Source organism: Aedes albopictus, chromosome 3, assembly GCF_035046485.1.
Source record: "Aedes albopictus strain Foshan chromosome 3, AalbF5, whole genome shotgun sequence".
NCBI lineage: Eukaryota > Metazoa > Arthropoda > Insecta > Diptera > Culicidae > Aedes > Aedes albopictus.
The window spans coordinates 23,354,689-23,357,233 of NC_085138.1; positions in this window are offsets into that span (position 1 = coordinate 23,354,689).

The window sequence follows — 2,545 nt, forward strand, 5'->3', positions numbered from 1 at the left end:
TCCTTCAAGAATTTCTCCAGGAATTCTTTCAGGAATTTCTCCAGGAATTCTTCCAGGAATTTCTCCAGTTGTTCCTTCAGGAATTTCTCCAGTTATTCTTTCAGGAATTTCTCCAGGAATTCCTTCAGGAATTTCTTCAGGAATTCTTTCAAGAATCTCTCCAAGAATCCCATCAGGAATGTCTCCAGAAATTGTTCCAGGAATTTTTCCAGAAATTCCTTCAGGAATTTCTTTAGTAACTTCTCAAGGAATTCCTTCAGGAATTTCTCCAGGAATACCGTCAGAAGTTTCACCAGGAATTCCTTCAGGAATTCCTTCAGGAATTTCTCCAGGAATTTCTTTAGGAATTTCTCCAGGGATTCCTTCAGGAATTCCTTCAGGAATTCTTCCAGGAATTCCTTCAAGAATTTCTCCAAGAAATCCTTAAGGAATTTCTCCAGGAATTCCTTCAGGAATTTCTCCAGGAATTCCTTCTGGAATTTCTCCAGGAATTTCTCCAAGAAATCCTTCAGGAATTTCTCCAGGAATTCCTTCAGGAATTTCTCCAGGAATTCCTTCAGGAATTTCTCCAGGAATTCCTCCAGGAATTTCTCCAGGAATTCCTTCTGGAATCTCTCCAAGAATTGCATCAGGAATGTCTCCAGGAATTGCTTCAGCAATTTCTCCAGGAATTCCTTCAGGAACTTCTCCAGGAATTCTTTCAGGAATTTCTTCTGGAATTCCGTCAGCAATTTCTCCAGGAATTTCTTCAGGTATTCCTTCAGGAATCTCTCCAAGAATTCCATCAGGAATGTCTTCGGGAATTTCTTCAGTAACTTCTCCCGGAATTTCTTCAGCAAATTGTCCAGGAAATCCTTTTGGATTTTCTCCAGGAATCCCTTCAGGAATTTCTCCTAGAATTCCTTCAGTAATTTCTCCAGGAATTTCTACAGGGATTTCTTCAGGAATTCTTTCAGGAATTTGTCCAGGAATTCCTTCAGGATTTAATCCAGGAATTCCTTCAGGATATTCTTCAGGAATTCCTTCAGGAATTTCTTCAGGAATTTCTTCAGGAATTGCTTCAGGGTTTTCTCCAGGAATTCCTTTAGGATATTCTTCAGGAATTCCTTCAGGAATTTCTTTCGGAATTTCTCCACGAAATCCTTCAGAAATCTCTCCAAGAGTTCCATCAGGAATGTCTCGAGGGATTGCTTCAGGATTTTTTTCAGGAATTCCTTGAGGAATTTCTTCAGTAACTTCTCCAGGAATTTCTTCAGCAAATTGTCCAGGAATTCCTTCAATAAATTCTCCAGGAATTCCGTCAGAAATTGCTCCAGGAACTCTTTCAGGAATCTCTCCAGGAAATCTTTCAGGACTTTCTCCAGGCATCCCTTCAGGAATTTCTCCAAGAATTCCTTCAGCAATTTCTCCAGGAATCCCTTCAGGAATTTCTCCAGAAATTAATTCAGGAATTTCTCCAGGAATTCCTCCAGGAATTCCTTCAGGAGTATCTGCAGGAATTTCTTCAGGATTTTTTTCAGGAATTTTATCAGGAATTTCTTCAGGAATTCCTCCAGGAATCTCTCCAAGAACTTCATCAGGAATGTCTCCAGGAATTCCTTCAGGAATTTGTCCAGGAATTTCTTCAGGAATTTGTCCAGGAATTCCTTCAGGATTTCTTCAGGATTTCTTCAGTAACTTCTCCAGGAATTCCTCCAGGAGTTTCTCCAGGAACTCTTTCAGGAAGTTCTCGAGGAAATCCTTCAGGACTTTCTCCAGGAATTCCTTCAGGATTTTCTCCAGGAATTCCTTCAGGGATTTCTCCAGGAATTCCTTCAGAAATTTCTTTTGGAATTTCTCCAAGAAATCCTTCAGGAATCTCTCCAAGAGTTCCATCAGGAATGTCTCGAGGGATTGCTTCAGGATTTTTTCCACGATTTCCGTTAGGAATTCCTCCAGGAATTCTTTCAGGAATTTCCCCAGGAAATCCTTCAGGACTTTCTCCAGGAATCCCTTCAGGGATTTCTCCAAGAATTCCTTTAGGAATTTCTCCAGAAATTCCTACAGGAGTTTCTCCAGGAATTCCTTCAACAGTTTCTCCAGGAATTTCTCCAAGAATTCCTTCAGAAATTTCTCCAGAAATTCCTTCAGCAATTTCTTCAGGAATTCCTTCAGGAATTTCTCCAGTGATATCTTCAGGAATTTCTTAAGGAATTCCTTTATCAATTTCTTCTGGAGTTCCTTCAGAAATTTCTCCTAGAATTCCGTTAGGAATTTGTCCAGGAATCCCTTCAGGATTTTCTCCAAGAATTTCTTCAAGAATTGCTTCAGTAATTTCTTCAGGAACTTCTTCATGTACTGTTCAGGGAGTGCGCCAGGATTTTTTTCAGAAATTTCTACAGGAATTCGTCCAAAAATTTCCGCAGAAATTCCTCCGGGAATATCTCCAGGAAAATTTCTAGGAATTCCTCCTGGAATTTTTCCCGGAATTCCTCGAGGAATTTCTCCAGGAATTCTTTCAGGATCTTCTCGAAAAATTCCTCCAGGAAGTTCTCCCCGAGTTCTC